This window comes from Mustelus asterias, chromosome 18 (assembly GCF_964213995.1).
Source record: "Mustelus asterias chromosome 18, sMusAst1.hap1.1, whole genome shotgun sequence".
NCBI classification, from domain to species: Eukaryota; Metazoa; Chordata; class Chondrichthyes; order Carcharhiniformes; family Triakidae; genus Mustelus; species Mustelus asterias.
This window is the reverse complement of record NC_135818.1, coordinates 58,607,315-58,624,902: the sequence shown is the minus strand read 5'-3', so window position 1 is coordinate 58,624,902 and position 17,588 is coordinate 58,607,315. Positions and strand designations below refer to the sequence as shown.

At 42.0% G+C, this 17,588-nt stretch overlaps 1 protein-coding gene across 1 annotated transcript in view; it reads left to right on the top strand.

Moving 5' to 3' along the window:
- Nucleotides 1–11,692: 11,692 nt before the first annotated feature.
- traf3 (TNF receptor-associated factor 3) overlaps nucleotides 11,693–17,588 on the top strand; it is an 86,502-nt gene continuing 80,606 nt past the window's right edge. Inside the window, exon 1 of the mRNA XM_078234094.1 lies at nucleotides 11,693–12,003. The gene's annotated coding sequence lies outside the window, so the exon portion shown is untranslated. The remainder of the gene's footprint in view (nucleotides 12,004–17,588) is intronic.

Here is a 17,588-nt window from a genome sequence, read left to right as displayed (position 1 = left end):
AGTGTGTGAGGGAGCGGGGAGAGTGTGTGTGAAGGGTGTGTAATTAAGGTGGACACCCAGAGGATTTAACGGTGAAGATCAGGAATTCTGTTCCGAGACCTGCAGCTTGAATCCTTATTCTAATTCTAATTCCACAATAGGCGTCATTTCACCAGTGGAGCCACCAAGTGGAGAACCTGGTTATAACACAGTAATAGAGAGTTGAGAATGATAGATCCACCAGTTTAAGGGGAGCTGTTGGTATTTATTATAAAGAATGCAATGTAAAATCACCTGGGAAAGTTGTCTGTTATTAGAGAATTCTACGGTGGCTTTGGGATATGGAGGCACAGCTTTACTTTATCTGCTTTGAGTTCAATGAGGAAATAACCAAAATCACGGAGGAAGTCAGCACTGTAAATGCAAGCATATATTTTCAGAAAACCTTGATAAACGTGTCATTTCAAGAGCTGATGGGTAAGATTTCGCCATGCAAAATTGATAAGAAATTGGTTACAATCTTTAGTGTTTTTGACAATGTAGTTCTTGCTGTGTTTTCAGTCCTTGGTTTGGTAATAGTTCCTTTCGTGCTACCCTATCCACTCTATGTAGCAAGCTGTTTCTAAGATCAGAATGTGCCTCACCGACAGAGAGAAAGAGGTTACAGAATTTATGAATGAATTTACCCCATGTACCAGTCTCCCTGTGATAATGAGACATTGATTTAACTCAGTTAATCCAGATAAATCTACCAGCTAGCAAATGAATTCATCCTCTAACAGAGCTTCCTGGAAGAATGGCATAGTGGCATATCGCTGTATGAGTAATTCAGGGCACCCGAGTTCGAATCCCACCTCGGCGGATGGTGAAATTCGAATTCAATAAAAATCTGGAAATAAAAGTTTAATGATGGCCATGAAACCCTTGTCGATGGTCAGAAAAGCCCATCTGGTTCGGTGATGTCCTTTAGGGAAGGAAATCTGCCATTCTTACCTGGTCTGACCTACATGTGACTCCAGAGACACAGCAATGTGGTTGACTCTTAAATGCCCTTGGGGATGGGTAATAAATGCTGGCCCAGCCAGTGGCTCCCACATCCCATGAATGAATTTTTAAAAATCACTGTCTTGAAAGCTCATGATGTGGAGATGCCAGCGTTGGACTGGGGTAAACACAGTAAGAAGTCTAACAACACCAGGTTAAAGTCCAACAGGTTTATTTGGTAGCTTATTTGGAAGGCTCACACCATCCTTACGGAATAAAGCAGGGCAGCTCATCACCCACTGAGGCAAGGTTGCATCCATTCTGGAAATGGAAGCATTTAATTTGACCATAAGACTGGCTAGCTGTCAGTTATCAAGAGAATACTAATTAATTAATTTCATCAATTTATATCAATCTCAATCACTTGTTACATCTGATTATAATTATAAACAGTTCACCATTTAGCCACTTCATGCTGTAATTCCTGTGACATAACTGAACTGCTTTTGTTACTAGTTATTCACTTTGTCAATTTAAAACAATTTTGCATATTTGACATTTAAGTACTGTTTATTATGTTTCCAAGGGTGGGAATAATGTATAACTTGTCTGAACTCTTTGATTTGACAAGAAAAGCTAACTCATTGACTTGACCTACTGTTATGCTAATTGTAATTAATTGAGTAAATTCGAGTATAGCCTGAACTGGTTGATGTAAGTAAGTTGTGCAAGATGAATTCAGGCTTCTAATTCCCTCTTTGTGTTAAACTAATTAGTAAATCATAGATGGTGAAGGATTGAGGATTCATGTGGTGACCTTAGAACAGTGGTTTCCAAACTTTTTTCACTGGGCCGCACTTTCGGAATAAAAATTTGCTGGCGCCACACCAAATTTTTTATTGATAAGAAATACATTCAAAAACAAAAAAAAACAACTCCTAGCAGTGCTTGATTCATAACATAGAACACAACTACTTTATAATATGATCATGGGACATCCAGAAAGTATAAAACAATGCTTGTTTAAACCATGTTTAAATGTTTCTTTGATTGTCCTTGAATCTTCCCGCCACACTTGCCATCTTCTCTCGCCGCACCAGTGTGGCGCGCCGCACCCTTTGGGAACCACTGCCTTAGAAGATGGTGGATCCTGTCGGATGGTTCCCTGAGCATCAGACTTTCAAAGTTATTTGGCAAAAATGTTTCATCGCCTGAACTTTCAAACAAGCACCAAAGCCTAACTTGGCTGGTGGTCATCTCCTCCCTACACACCTTGAGTCTGCACGTTGTCCCCGAGGTGACTGGTGGTGGAGTAGAGACCGTTCTCCACCTCCTTATGGGGATGTGACTTTGTAAAGAAGGTCTGGATGAGGTGGTTTCTGTTGCAGTTCGTCCTGAGCAGCTCCGTGATCAGGATTCTGCGCTCTCCGGGCTGTTTCCAGGGATGCACAGAGATAAACATCAGCTGTTGCTGGAGGATCATCAACTTGGTGAAAGATATTTTTGATCTGCCCACAACTCGTTGGTCTTCCAGCACAAGGAGTTGTCCCTGACTGAGTGTTACAGAGTGGCACATTTCAAAGCCCAGGACTACGTGCTGAGGGACACATTAAATCTTGGGGCAGCCACCACCGAGGTGCAATAGGGAAGTTCGCTGTCGAAAACCTCTCAGCTATTGTGAACCGACGGAGTGGAACTACATAGAATCCCCTCAGCTGTAGGACTCACATTAAATGTATACAGTGAATATTACATGTACCATAATTGTATGGAAGCACCTCAGAGTGCACCTTGATCCAGGTAGACCACTTAAATACTTTTGCACCATTTGTAATTACCATTTAGAAATGTCTGTAATGTTTGACTGTATTAAAGCACCTCAAGGGTGCAACATGACGTATGTAGAGAACCTGAATATTATTGCATTTTGAAATGTTTGTAATGTCCTTTGAGATATGTTATGAATAGTGTATATTTTTGCAAAAAAATGTTCATTTGGTGACCTTGATAAATATTCTTGTCAGTCTGTTTATTTTTATATTATTTACCTCACTTTTAACCAGTTTAGGATTTACCAATATCCTAGTCTCTAAAATTGATCTAAGTATCTCTTAAATATCTCCCCCAACTCCCAATGATCTTCTAGTAACTCACCCAGTTGTCCTCTTATAGGGTCCCACCTCACATTTAATAACTCTTCCTTTACTAACAGCGTTGTAGATTTCTGGACTTACTAAAATATTTCTGAGATTCTTAAGGTATTTTCTTCAAACTCAACCCTCTCTCTCCATGCTTTCTCATTCTTTTTTATCTGTATCACACTCTCCGCCACAAATGTCCTGAAACTTGAAGCAGTCTCCTTTTTAGTGGTGCACTTAGTTTGAACTTTTGCAATCTCATTTCAAAAATATCCCAATGGTAACCTAAATGTGCTAATGTCTCTTTCCACATCATTTAAGCTCCACAAGCAAGCTGATGAGGTCATCAGGAAGGCAAGCGTGGTTTTAAGTTGTATTAACAGAACAGCACAATATAAAAATAACTAGATATTTATACATACATTGGCTGTACTGGGACTTAGCATTGCTATTATTAGAGTAATGTGTTTGGTTTTTAGTCTCCGCACATAATAAGGGGTATATTGGAATCCTGGAGAGGAGCGTAACCAAAATAGAACTAGACTGTGGGCTCTTAGTTATAAGGATAGACTTGATGAATTAGAATTATTTTTATTAGAGCAATAAAGCTGAGAAGAGCTGTGGCAAAATTTTTCAAATGAAAAAGAATAGATGATTAGATATGGACGTGAATGGGACAACTCAACAGTGTGCGTAGAAAAGATACAAGCAAAAAGTTAGATTAGGTGCCAAGAGATTTCTTTTCACAGTCAGTGTACTCTGCAACAGATTACGGAAGTGGGCAGGCAGTATGAACTCCCTACCAATCTTGAAAAAGGAGAGGGAAAAGTTCCTGAGAGAGGATGACATTTCAAGTAATAAAAAACAGGATGTACAGTAGCTGAGAATAACCAGAATAAGCTCCCCGTCTTAAGTCACCTTAGGGGATTTTTTAAAACCAATTTGGGTTTGGTTCTTCTTGATTTTTTTTTATCCTTTGCAAGAGATTGTGCAATGAATGAAGGTAGGTCAATAAAATATAAAAGTAGCTCTGACAAAGGATCATCCAGACTTGAAACGTTGGATCTACTCCCTCTCCACAGATGCTGTCCAGACCTGCTGAGATTTTCCAGCGTTTTCTGTTTTGTGTGTGAAGGTAGGTCGATATTGTAGATTGTGGCTGCTTACAGAGGACATGATTGGGTAGTCTTTTCACATCTTTTTTGCTTTCATATTCATTCAAGTTTCAATAAACAATTAACCAATAAGAATTACTTCTGTAAGACAACATTATTTTAAAGAGGGAATGTGAGGATGACCTGTATGATGTCCTCGATGAGAATTCTGTTTAAGTTTAGCGTGACACCTCCAAAGTTATATATTTACTTCAGTTGTGGGCTAAAGATAAAATAATCGTTAACAGATGCAGCAAACTAGGTTGAATATGTTTGTCTTTTCTCTTCCCCTCATTCCTGCTCCTCTTTGACTTTGTTCTGTGTTGATTGTAATTCTGTCTCCTTCTTTGCACTGTTTCATAAAGTTTGAGGTGTAAAACCAGCAGTGCTTAGTACGTCAGTATCTCACCCTCAAGTCTACTCCCAAGACCCTGCCAGCTGCCACAGTAAACCTCCTCTTTGAATTTGCACTCATCATGTAATTGACAGCCGTGTCATGACAAAATGGGGGGGCGGAGGGATGGAATAGCATAGACATACCCCAATGCCACTGCCATGCCTGTCCATACACTAGGATGGTTATCAGAAAATCAGTGTTTGCAATGTTTTCATCCTTTGAACTGAAAATCAAGGGGCACATGATTTTTTTATTAAACTGCATTTGAGCCCACTTGCAAGGGTTTTTGAAATATTTCATCCGACATGTCCCTTGTAACTCATTTCAGAAATATCCCACAAGGACTCTTGCGCCCACAGCTCTTTCTATCAGGCCCACATGGCTGTAGGTTTGGAGAACTCTACCATTGTGGTTTCCAGGTGTGAACAAAAGGAATTACTGGAGTTCAATCAGCTGAGGCGACACAAGCAAAGAGCACTGGTGAGTTGGCTCTTTCTCCATTTAAAGTCACTTAAGATCTTGAGGGCATTGACTTTGAAGGTTATCTTGCAACAGTGACAAAAATCAGCCTATTCCTGAGCCAGGCTGGCTGATCAATCAACAACAATCAATACCCTTTAGAAGAGAATGCAGGAGGGACAAGGTTACTCAGGGATTTATCAATAATGATGTGGATTTTGAATACAGTAAGATCCTGAGGGGTATTGACAGAATGGATGTGGAGAGAATGTTTCCTCTTGTCAGAGGATCTAGAACTCGGGATCAAAAATTAAAACTAAGGGGTTGCTCATTTAATATGGAGATGAGAAGATTTTTTTTCTCTCAGAGGGTAGTGAGTCTCTGGAACTCTCCACCTCCAAAGGCAGTGGAAACAGAATCTTTGAATATTTTTAAGACAGAGCTGGATAGATTCTTAATTGCCAAGAGGGTGAAAGGTTATCGGGGGGGAGGCAGGAATGTGGGGTTGAAGTTGCAAGCAGATCAGCCATAACTTTATTAAATGGCAGAACAGGCTCGAGGGGCTGAGTGGCCTACTCCTGTTACTAGTTTGTATGTTTGTAGGTTACAAACCAGTGGAAGTGAAAAGGACAGGAACGATGAGCAAGCAGATCTTAGTGTGGGACAGGATGTGGCCAGTTGAATTCTGGTGAGTCAGTTCATGTACAGTGGAGTTTGGGGAAAACCATGATTTGGAGAAGCTAAGCCTTGCGACCATTAAATAGAGAATAAGGGCTTCATTTGGTCTGGAAGTGAACCAAGGGCAGTGTGAGCGCTGTTGCAGAGAGGGAAGAAAATATTATTATTGACGGGTTAAAATATAATTTGAAGCTCAACTTAGGGGAGGCAGTGGTGTAGTGGTATTGTCACTGGATCAGTAATCTAGAGACTCAGGATAATGCTCTGGGGTCATAAGAACATAAGAACTAGGAGCAGGAGTAGGCCATCTGGGCCTCGAGCCTGCTCCGCCATTCAATAAGATCATGGCTGATCTTTTCGTGGACTCAGCTCCACTTACCCACCCGCTCACCATAACCCTTAATTCCTTTACTGTTCAAAAATTTATCTATCCTTGCCTTAAAAACATTCAATGAGGTCCTGGGTTCAAATCCCACCATGGCAGATGGTGAGATTTGAATTCAATTAGAATCTGGAATTAAGAGTCTGATGATGACCATGAAACCATTATCAATTGTTGTAAAAAATACCCATCTGGTTCACTAATGCCCTAAGAGAAGGAAATCTGCCATCCTTACCTGGTCTGGTCTACGTGTGACTCCAGTTCTACAGCAATGCAGCTGACTCTTAAAAATGCCCTCTGAAATGGCCAAGCAAACTATTCAGTTCTAAGGCAATTATGGATGAGCAACAAATGCTGGTCCAGCCAACAATGCCCACATCCCATGATTGAATAAAAAGAAAATCAAACCTCATTGTTGGGTTCAACCTGGTGGAACAACTGGCAAGGTGGATGGAATCGGGGAAAGGATGTAGCACTTTTGCCTTCATACAATGTTAATTTGAACTAGTTCTGATTCATTCATAACTTGTTGTTAGACATAGCATCTGATCAGCTGGCGATACTAGTGGAGCTAATAGTTGTCTACATGTGCAAACTGATCCTGTGTTTATTATTAATGTAAGAAGTTTAACAACACCAGGTTAAAGTCCAACAGGTTTATTTGGTAGCAAAAGCCACACAAGCTTTCGGAGCCCCAAGCCCCTTCTTCAGGTGAGAAGAAATTTCTATGCACCTTAATTTTAAATGACCAACCCCTTATTTTGTAGCTATGCCCACTTATTTGAGACTCTCCCATTCGTGAAAACATCTCACCATCTACCCTTTCAAGTTCCCTCAGGATCCTAAATGTTTGAATAAGGTCAATCCTCATTCTTCTAAACTCCAAGGAATGCAGACCCAGACTATTTAGTCTCTCTGGATAGGACAACCCTCTCACCCCAGGAATTAGCTGGTGAATCACTTTTTGACTGCCTCCAATCTTACTATATTAGGCAAGGGGATTTTCCACAGTATTTATTCAAGGTGAGGCTTCACCAATACCCTGTACAATTGCAACAATATGGATAGCTAGAAATCATTTGGTAGAGGATAATAGTCTACACCCGGCCTCCGTACAATTTGCCAAGGAAGGAGGAAAATTCAACTTCTTGGCACTTCTATCTACTATCCAAAGATTCCTGCAGGGAAGTGTAGTTGCAGGTGGAGGAGGCGGGCACATTTGATTCCTCACAAGTTTGTCACCATCACCAGCTCTCGATACAGTTCCCACTTCCAAAGATCCAAATCTGAGGGCCACAAATTCATGCATAGCTTCTGTGTTACTGAGTCACTGTTTGAATTGACTCAACCATCTAAAACATCTGCCATTCTTTAGGCAAATCCTTCTATTCCCAGGTAGCTTCAAGTCAAGAGTAAAGCACATTTTACAACTCTCGTTCTTTAACCCTTCCCTTTTAAACACTTCATCCTGAATTCTTTTGCTGCCTTCCAACAACAATGTTGTCAGCTCATCACTCGCAATGACTTCTCTTCCAACCCTTACATTGTTACCTCGGGAGCACCTCCCCAGTTCCATCCTTGAGCTTTTCATTGTTTAATTTGTTGTCCACTGATGATATTAATAATAAAGATGGGGAGATGCCGGCGTTGGACTGGGGTAAACACAGTAAGAGGTTTAACAACACCAGGTTAAAGTCCAACAGGTTTATTTGGTAGCAAAAGCCACAAGCTTTCGGTGCCTTCAGCCCCTTCTTCAGGTGAGTCCTGAGCTACAAAATAAGGGGCTGGTCATTTAAAATTAAGGTGCATAGAAATTTCTTCTCACAGAGGGTGGTGAATCTCTGGAATTCTCTGCCCCAAAGGGTAGTGGAGGTCTTTTGGCTAAGATTAAACATTGGATCAAGCCCAAGATGGGGGCAATGCTGTATCTTGTCAGCTTGGCTCTTTTTTGTCTCCCTCGTGGAGCCATTTAATTGGATTCAATTGGATTTTGAATTTGGGTTTTGGAGTAAGCAAGGAATGGATTTGGATTTGCCTGGTCCATTTTGAGCATTGGCTTTGTAACTTTAAGAATGGAGTAAAAAAAGGGTAGTGGAGACTGGATCATTCGAAGTATTTAAAGTATTCATTTTTCATTCTGCTCCACTTCCTTTTTTTTGATCTTATTCTTTCTCTGCACTTGATTTTCTTGTCTACTTTCTTCATTCCTGAAGGTATTGCTGCCTGCTGTAAAATGGCTCCACAACTCCAGCTATCCAAATAACCATTGTTCAAGTGTGAGCTTTGAGAGGCGGCTTAGTGGTGAATATTTGGACACAGTGGGTATTGCAGTCAAGCCCAATCAGTCCTCAGTTAGGTCTCCACACATACACACTTCCGACACGGATCACAGTAACAATTTGCAGCAAAGAATCTAGATGATCTCCCTTTCCTCTTAAACAGGCCCTCCCAAGAATAATGGGATCAATTTTATTTCCCAAATATTTCCCCATCTGAGAATCAGCAAACAGAAACACAACTCACAATGCATATAGTAGCATTAATGTTTCTTCAGAGGTCAAAAGAGAAAGAGGTGATCCGGAGAGTGGTTAAAGAGGATGGTTTTAAGACAAGCGTTATAAGATAGGAGTGGGAGGTGAAACGGCTGTAGGAGAGTGGTGGGCAACCTGCATGTGGCCCATCAGGGTTCTGAGGGCAGCCCCAAGACATTTTGTTGCCAGATTCTGCTGGTCTCCACTGTGTAGCTTTTTCCTCCCGGTATTACTAAAGTGATATTCACATAATAGTCACCTGGAGTATTGTGTGCAGTTTGGTGTCCTTATCTGAGGAAGGATGTCCTTGCTTTAGAGGGGGTACAGCAAAGGTTTACTAGGCTGATTCCTGGGATGGCAGGTCTGTCATAAGAGGAGAAACCAATTCGGTTAAGATTATATTCACTGGAGTTTAAAAGAGTGAGAGGGTACCTCAAAGGAACTTATAAAATTCTAACAGGATTAGACAGGGTAGAGTCAGAAAGAATGTTCCCGATGGTGGGAATAGGGGTCATAGTTTGAGAAGAAGGGATAAACCTTTTAGGACAGAGGTGAGGAGAAATTTCTTCACCCAGAATGTGTGGAGTTCACTACACAGAAAGTAGTTGAGGCCAAAACATTATGTGATGTCACGAAGATAGTAGATATAGCTCTTGGGGCTAAAGTGATCAAGGGATGTGGGGGGAAGGGGGATCAGGATATTGAATTTGATAATCAGCCATGATCATAATGAATGACGGAGCAGGCTCGAAGGGCTGAATGGCCTATTCATGCTTCTAGTTTCTATGTTTATTTTTCTGGAAAGCAAGGGGACATGAAGTGAGGTGCGTGCTGATTGCACGCAACAACGACTGTGAGAGCTGTGCATTCCCTCTGTGTCCAATCAAACAGCGCTGAGTATGGTGTAAGTAAGGTAAGTGTATTTATTTTGTTTTTATCATTTGAAGTTGATGGTTCTGTTAATATACAGATGATTAAGCATTTTCTATAACTTATGAAATATTTGGTGTGTCTTCAATATATTTAATCTTATTGGTGGGATCATGGTTAGTGGACAAGCCTGATTTCAAATCTGTGGCCCACTGAGATGAAGGCGAGCCAGTCATAAGGCCCCCTCACTAGCCTAGCTTACCCATCACTGCTGTAGGACATAGGCAGGGATTTCAAAGCCTGGTCGCTCAGCATGGTCACCAGTGGTGAGGCGAAGGAAGAGGCTTCACAAAAGGCCACCACTGGAAGAACAGACTTCTTTAGGGTAAAATATTATGGATGCTCGAAATTTCAAAATAAAAACAAAAACTGCTGGAAATATTCAGCAGGTCAGGCAACATCTGTGAAAAGAAGGCAAAGCTCACATTTCGGGTTGCAATGAAATGTTCTGATGAAAGATAATTTTGACCTGAAACGTTAACGTTGTTTCGTTCCACAGATGCTGCCTGACCTGCTGAGTATTTCCAACATCTTTTGTTTTTATTTGCAAGTTTGTCAGAGGATGGGGGTTGGGGAGCAAGGGTCTGCTGTTGTGGGGTTGGGGAAGATGTGAGAGAGAGAGGAGAGGAGAGGAGAGGAGGGGGAATGGTGATGAAGGGAGATAAACACAGAGAGATGCTTGTTGGAGCCATGCATGTCAGTAGCATTGTCCAGCTCGATCCCCACTCAATGTATTGTTGCCAAAACCCTCATCCAGACTGGATTATTCTAGTGCTTCCCCGCACAGCCTCCGCGTACTGTAACTTCATCTCATCCAAAATACTGGTGTCTGTAACCTAACCGGAGTACAGTACTTCACATCTATCACATGGCAACAAGGACAAGAGAGAGGGTGGTCAACCATATTTTAGGCAGCAGGGAAGGTGGGGTTTATTTGGTAGCAAATGCCATTAGCTTTCGGAGCCCTGCTCCTTCGTCAGATGGAGTGGATATCTGCTCCCAAACAAGGCACACAGAGACACAAAATCAATTTACAGAATACTGATTAGAATGCGAAATCGCATGCGAAATCACAATTGATGACTGCTGTGTGGAGAGTGAGAGAGAAACAAGGAACCGTTTAGATGGGAAGTTGATTAGCCTGGTGGGAATGGAAGTGGATTGTGATCAACTCGGAGGGGGCTTGAGGAGAAAGAAAACTAGGAAGGGCAGGGAATTCCGGACTTAATGCCAGTTTGACTTGGTGGAGGAAAGCAGCAAATGGAAGCACTGCTGGAATTCTATCGCCCTGTCTGCCACGGGAATTGGAGCAGGCAAGGGGCTGACAATGGGCAAGGTCCATTGACCTTGGGCAGGATTTTATGGTTTTGGGACAAGCGAGATGGGCAAGAAAGCCACGTCCTTTGTGGTAGCACTCACTCACACACACACACACACAAACACACCCTACATAACTGCTCTACAGATAGTTCCCACGCTTTAGAAAGGCCAGAATGTCACAACTCACCCAGTTCCAAGAAAAGTAAAGGGGGTGGGCTCTTTTCGACATTTAACCAAGAGTAAGTGGGCACTGGTATTCTAATTTGAGAGAGGGTTAGTCATTTCGAGGAGTTGATGTCGATAAATAGCATCCAGTGAGGGGATCAGCCTGGATGGCAGGAGGTACTGTGTAATTCCAGTGTCAATGAAGTTGCATTTTTGGACATTTGCTAACGTCACTGATGCCAGTACCGGCGTCCTCTCCTCTTCTCTCTAACAACCCACGGTTTCTCAATTTAACTAAAGCAGCCTTAAACCTCACAGGCCATATTTGGCGACCTTTTGCTTTGACATGTGCCTGAGCAAAAAAGTGGATGAAACATTTATAAGGGGAAAAGGAGTTCACAACAAGTGGCAGATTCTGAAACATTTGTACCTCTTTAAGGCTGTTTAGCCATTCAGTCGGTCAAAGTGCTGCTGCTGCTGTGTGTGTACTGGGTGTTATATTGTTTATAGAGAAGGGGATTTCCAGAGACAGAGGAAGTGATATTGACACAAGGGGCTTTCCAACCAGCAGAGTCAGTCAGTGCAGTGAATGGATCCGTGCTAGCACCAGCAGCACACACACACAGAAAAAAATGGGGAATTTTAACATTGTGCAATCGCTCCTTTTCAGTACAAGGCGTTCAAAATGGCAGCAATGAATCAGAGGTGCTTTTCGAGTGCATTTTTACCAGAAGACGCCGTTTTCCGGTCGCCTGCCCCGCGAAACTGACACGTTCGGCTCCGGGACTGAAAGATAGAGAGACCGAGGCACACACTCAGCGAGTGCGAGGGTGCAAGATCCATAGGAGAGAAGGGGGCCGCGTTCGGATGAAGAGCAGCATTTGGGGTTAGTACCGGTTGGAGGGATCAGGGAGGGTTGGAGGGCGAGTGGGGGTTCAAACAGATCCACACTGGAGCTGCCGGCTGGAGGAGGAACATTCCCACCTCCTTGCCCAGCCCGGCATTCAGCCTGGGAGACTGCTGGGTCCTACACTCTCGGTAGGCGGACTCAGTGGCTCCTTGTATGAAATTCAAACAACCTAAAAAAAACACATACACACATTTGGTGGGACAAGTTGGTTTAACCACACATACAGCCGGGCTCTGCATACACATTGCATCAATATCCCCCCTCTCCGCCTGTGATAACTAAACTGGCAGCTCAACTTTACAGTATAGACTGAATACCGAGTGGCCTTTTAAAGATCAGACACACAAGTTACACAGGAGGGATTATTCTGTTAAAACGCTAACTGGAGATGATGTAAGTGTAGATTTTAAACAGATGTGTCAATGTTCCATATTGACTCCGACTTTAGTGACTTATAGCAGTAGTTAACCAGGTTGAAAGGCTTGTAGCAGTAGTTAAACAGGTTTAAAGGCTTGCAGGAGCAGTTAACCAGGTATAAAGGCTTGCAGTAGTTAACCAGGTTTAATGGCTGCTGGAGTAGTTAACCAGGTTTAATGGCTTGTAACAATAGTTAACCAGGTTTAATTGCATGCAACAGTAGTTGACTAGGTTTAATGGCTCACTACAACTCACCAGGGAGAATGAGTAAAGTGCTGTGGATGGGGTGTTTCTGGCGCTAGTTGTCGCCTCTTTGTCTGCTCCTGTAGCCTCTGCAGTGACCTGGTTTGTTCTGTCGTGAGTAGTTTGCTCATGCAGACAGAGTTGTAACCACGTCAAATGCCTTGTGTCTCTGAACCTCCTCTCAGCGAAGGGGGGGGGGGGGCTCTGCATAATGCCCCTTTCTGTTGTTGGAATAAGTCGCAAACGATCAAGCCTGTGAGGTTTAAAAGAGCGCTCTATTTTTTAAGCAGAGTTGGTAGCCGAATGGAAAGGGTGAATCAATGGAGGAATGCATCACCAAGTTGACCCAGCAGCATGCAGTTCATTCTTAGAACAGAACAGGTGAAATCTGCTGACTCTTGTCAATGGAAACCGGGGCGGTTCACTGCTTTTTGCTCGCCAGTTTCGAACACTGTGTAAAGTGAGCACCTAGTTTGTATCCTGTTTGCATTGGGTGCAGCAAGCCCCTGGGTAAAGAAATAAAATAAGGTTAAGCACAGAAGCTTGTTGTTAAAGTAACAAAGGGCAGAGAGAAAATTTTGAGGTGATCCATTCTTCTCCCCACCCCCTCAGAGTGAGTGTTGTTCTCCGTTTATTTTCTAATGGGGGGGCGGGGGGGGGGAGGGGAGAGAGGAGACTGCTGCCAACTTTACCAACTGTGGTACCATTTCAGCAAACATCAAATTCTGGAAAGCCTCTACAGGCCACTCACCACCTGTGTTGAGAATGGGGAATGGCAGTTTTGGCATCCATTAGTCCTGTTCCCTCTAACAGATGTTGCCTGACACACTGGGATTCCAACACTTGCCCTTTCTGTTTGAGTATTTTACAGACTTGGTACAAAAGCAAAATATGTGGAAAAGCTGGGATCCTTTAGAAAGTTCAGCATTTACTAGGGGGTGACATTCAATTTTCCGGTTGACATTTGGCTGTCATTGTACTCTATCCCGAGTGGAGAAGACTTGAATTTGACAATCTTAACCAGTGTTGGCAGATCGAGAGGTTATACTAGCATTGGGGCCCATGCACACTTTGCCTGTTCCTGTAGTTGGAGAGTATTGATTCAAGAAATGAAGGCCAAAAGATTTGCAAATGTTGAACAACTCAATGTTTTAAGTTTAAATATTTTGGGGAGGCAGTATAAAGGCATATTTCATTTTATTCAACATTTTGTTTTGGTTAGTTTTGCATTCTTCCCTTCTCTTCTACCTCTGGTGACGTATCAGTTTCACAGGTTCTCTGTAATACTGCACAAAGCGTCATTTGAGGCGAATCATAGCACTCAATTGTAACAAAGATCTGATTCCCAGATGGTGCCTTATTACACTATCCTTGCTTCTTAGGCTCCTATTTTTTGTTTTTGTAACTGATTGGAAAAGGGACAGAGAGGCTAAGTAGAGGCCAGTTGTCATTCTTTATGTATGAACGTAGACAGCGAGTGCCATCAGGTTATTCGACTCTGGTATTCTTTAGCGCTTCACCCTCTTCACCAAGTGTTCACACTTGTTTAGAACATAGGGCCACTGAGTTTATGATTTAAGATTGGAAACTTTTTTTTTGCCTTCGTGAGCCTGGGGACACCAAAGCTGAATTGCAACATCCCATCACTGTCTTGCCGAGATCCACTAGCTCAGCATCAAGTGTTGAGCTTGGGACCTTTCTGGATTGTACTGTGTCTTTAGTCTATTGGGAAGATGGCAGTTAGTTAAATTAGAAACACGCGCACAAAATGTTGGCAATAAGTAGCGTGCTAGGTGGAATCAGTGGAGAGAGAACAGATAAAAGGTCAAACACCTGAAATGTTAAGTCTGTCCCCACAGATGTTGAGTATTTCCAGCATTTTCTGTTTTCTTTTAGATTTCCGGTGACCACAATATTTTGGTGTTTGTGTGAGTTAACATTGAATTGTGTAGAGGAGCACACATTGTACAATTTCATAACTTATGTTGATTATACACAGACAAGGAAGGACATAACCATTCCTTAAGGGTGTAGCTTAATTATTTTTGGAAGGCTGCCCATCCTTGAATGTATCTGTCACTTGGATGGAAAAACAATAGTTTACTTTTCAGTTTATTTAGAGAAATATAAATAAAACCTTGTTAGCTAACTACAATTGACTAGGATTTTTATTTGGGTCTAAAACTCTACTAAATTTGTCCATTTTATCTAAACAACTTCCATTCTACATTTAAGACGTCACAGAAACAAAGGAGTGGCACAGTGGTTAGCACTGCTGCCTCAGCACCAGAGACCCGGGTTCAATTCCGGCCCTGGGTGACTGTCTGTGTGGAGTCTGCATGTTCTCCCCGTGTTTGTGTGGGTTTCCTCCCACAGTCCAAAGATGTGTGGGTTAGGTTGGTTGACCATGCTCAATTACCCCTTAGTGACAGGGAGATTAGTAGGGTAAATACATGGGGTTACAGGGATAGGGGCTTGGTAGGGTTGTTGCTGATGTAGAAGCGATGGGCTGAATGGCTTCTTTCTGCACTGTAGGGATTCTATGATTCTAAGATACCTAATAAAATTGACAGTAATATACACACTTGAGGAAGATGGATATTCATTGGCCATGGTTCCTAAATACTATGTTTGACATGTCAGTTTTATAGCATGTTTAATACCTGTTGTACCAAAGATTCAGTATAGTTTCTTTCATTATTGATGACACTCCACTCTCCTCCTCCCCCTCCCCTACCCCCCCTCATATAATCTTTGGTCCCCATTGTTGTAAAGAAGAAACACTATTAATTTAGTGCCTTTCTCAACAATGGGCCATCCCAATATTGGCCAGTGAAGTCCTTCTTCTGAAGTGTAGTTATTGTTGTAATACAGGGCAATTCACATGGCCCCACTATAATAATAATAATGATCTGGTTGGTGATGTTGATTAAAGGATAAATATTGGTAAAACTATCAGGGGGAATTTCTTGTAAAGCAAAATACTGCAGATGCTGGAATCTGAAACAGAAAATGTTGGAAAATCTCAGCGCATCTGACAACATTCGTGGAGAGAGCACAGAGCCAACATTTTGAGTCAAGACAATCCTTGAAGGGTCTCTCCACAGATGCTGTCAGACCCGCTGAGATCTTCCAGCATTTTCTGCTTGTGTGAGAGAATTTCTTAGCCCTTTGCCCTTTTATAACTCGGAGCAAACCGAACTGCAGCTTACATCTCATCCAAAAGTTAGCACCTCCCACAGTTCCCTCAGTATTGTGATGAACTGACAGCCTACATTATAGACTCCAAGCTTTGAAATAAGACTTGAACTCATGATTTTTTGAATCAGAATGCTCCCATTGTAATTGGTGAGAAAGAAGGGGGATAAGTAAAGGTCAGCAACGGGTGGAACACCTTTATCAAATGTCCAAGTCTACTCCTGCAACTGTGATCAATTATCTCAGTTGCAATGATGGCCGAAGCATTATAGTCTGCTTTGGCTACAGAGTTTAGGGGGGAGAACAGAAAATTATGCATGGATTTTGCTCTTTATTATTACCTAATGACCTCTGATAAATGTTGTGGGGATGTTGGGCAAGATCAAGCTGCGATACCTTTCATATCAGGAATGTCTTCAATACTAATCAAAAGTGCTGAGATGCTGCACAGGTTTTAATTTTTTTGATCAGTAAGGGACTCCAGGGTTATGGGGATGAGGCAGAAAAGTGGAGTTGAGGATTATCACATCAGTCATGATCTAATTTGAGTGGTGGAGCAGACGCGATGGGCCAAATGGGCTGTTGCCACTCCTACCTCTTATGGTCTTAGGTGTCAATGTCTGTGGAACCATAATCTATTGAGTCATCACCTTCAGGAGTGAACATTGGAAGGAAACAAATGAAGTCAGGAATATCTCGTTCTGTAGACATTCAGATTTTAAGAGTCTTCAGATGTATAATTTACCATTTATCATTGTTTTCCATTTCCCCTTCTTTCCATGATCTTTGGTTTTTCTGTTTTTGTGAAATATTAATTGGAAAACATTTGAAGAGCAAAATTAGTTTCTGTTGTGGTGTGCAGTCTTGTCATATTGTGACAGACTGTAAAATCCTTTGATGTGACATTTAAAAAGGTCACTCCACCCCTCACCATCTATTGGGACAGATCTCTGTTAGAAACTAGGGTCATGGAACCTTCTGAAATGGCAAGGGTGTTTTTTCAAAAGTCGCTTGGGGAAGATTCTTATTTTAAATCCTGGCTGAAGTGCAAATAGCGTAAGAAATGGGGGACTTTTTAAATTGGGTGAACTCAAATGGCATGATGGTAAATAGATACAAGGTGCTTTCAGTAAAAACAGGGAAAGCAACTAAAGAGAGAGCAACTAAATTTCACAGAGTATATAAGCAACCTATAATAGTGAGAAATTGTTGCTAATTGCCATCACAGTGCTTGTAGAAGACCCTTTTTGGATTGGGGGCATAGTAAATTGTAGTTTCTCTGCAACCGAACAGGAGTAGATTATTTTTCTAGGTTGATATCAGACTGCACAGGGATTGTTAATGGATTTAAAATGCATTATTAGGCTGCTCTGAAGAGTCTTGATGCAGATTGATAAACTTTGTGCAGGGCAGCAGAACTCTGCCTGGACTGTGGTAATCCTTGGCAGGAGAGTATTACCTAGGAAGTCATAGTCCCAGTGACTGACCTTATTTTTTCAAAGAAAATGCACCCGTATTGGTATTAACAGCTGAAATGTGCACAGAAGGAGATTGCAGAAACAAATGTCGATGTTTTTTGTGCAGTGCTGTCCATATTTGCCTGTAGAGTGCGCAATAAACAATACTTTTCACTGGATGCCAATAAATGTGACAATAAACCAAATCAAATCTTTACCGAGCGATCGTGCTTTTAGTTTCAAGGC